Raw genomic sequence first — 1470 nt, forward strand, 5'->3', positions numbered from 1 at the left:
TGACTGGTCTTTGAGACAGGGTGTTAGAATGCAAAGAGAAGGGACTGCTGAACCGGACTGACCCAGGTAGGAAACCCTGACGCACCACTTGTCAGCCACGGGATAGTGCCCCAATCATTTAAATCTTCCTGGGTCAGTTTTCTTCCGTATAAAACAAGATTACTTATTTCTAACACTGGCTTGTTGGAAGCTTAAAGAAATATCTAATGAGTTAGTATTGTCAGACCCTCAGTATTCTTTTGCCAAATAAATTAATATTAAGCAAGCACATTAGTCATATTTAATGTTAGTAAGTCTTTGGGTTCCAGAGACAACCTTTTGTTTTTTGCTTTGTTTTGTTTTTAGGATTAAATAAATCTGTTTTTATTTTTTGGGTGCCAAAATCTGGGAATAAATGATTTTTAAAGAAATCAAAGAAATCAGAAAATCCAGCCTTGTGGGGTTTTTTTGTTTTTGTTTTTTGCTTAAACAACATAAATTAATTTTCTTACAGTTCTGGAGGCTAGAAATCCAATATCAAGGCATCCCCAGGTTTGGTTTCTTGAGGCCTCTCCTTGTCTTGTAGATGCCCATTTTCTGCCCGCCTCTATACTTGGTCTTCCTTCTGTGCCTGTTGGTATTCTAATTGCTTCTTGTAAGGACACCAGTCATAACTGGATTAGGGTGCACACTAATAACTTCATTTTAACTTAATTACTGCTTAACGATCCTATCTCCAAACAACAGTGACATTTTGAGGTACTGGGGGTTTGGACTTCAACATACGAATTTTGAGGGCATGAAAATTCGTCTTATAACACCCCTCTACCCTGACATCCCTGTTTTAGTAATGGCATTTTCCCTGTTTAAGATGCTACTATTTAGTTTGGGGAGGGCAAACTACTTAGTTAACTAAACGTTACATTTTAATTATTAAAAACAATTCTGTTAAATAAGCACACAGAAAATACTGTCACTTTAATCAACCCTCCTGGTACTCTCTGGGCCTGAGGCAGGCGTGCTGGTGGTCAGAGCAGAACTGGGGCTGTGGGGAAGGTTGTTGGTCCGCTGAGAAAGGAGTCAGCGGGTGGCCCGTCCAAACGCCCTGTCACACGCATGTCGCGGTCAGTTTTACTTATACATCTTGGGGGTGACCGGGTGACGTTCGTGATCCTGATTACTAACGAGCTAACCGTGATATCCTTCAGTTTCCACAGCGTTTTGACAGCCTTTGCCTCTCTTAATCCTCCCGTCCGCGGGCGAGGCTGGTGGAGATTTGTCAGCAGTCAGTTGCTCATTCTGCCCACATTCCACGGGGGGAAATGGGCCCGGGCCCGGGACGCTAGCTCCTGGGACAGTTATTCAGCGGTCTCTCCAAACGCAAACCCAGTCGAGGAACTCTTCTGGCGCAGAAGCTGCAGGGCCCAGCCGACTGCGTCCGTGCGGCGCCTGGTTTACGTCACTCGCCTGCGACGGCGCCAACGCGCGTCG

This window comes from Manis pentadactyla, chromosome 2, assembly GCF_030020395.1.
Source record: "Manis pentadactyla isolate mManPen7 chromosome 2, mManPen7.hap1, whole genome shotgun sequence".
In the NCBI taxonomy this organism is placed as follows: domain Eukaryota; kingdom Metazoa; phylum Chordata; class Mammalia; order Pholidota; family Manidae; genus Manis; species Manis pentadactyla.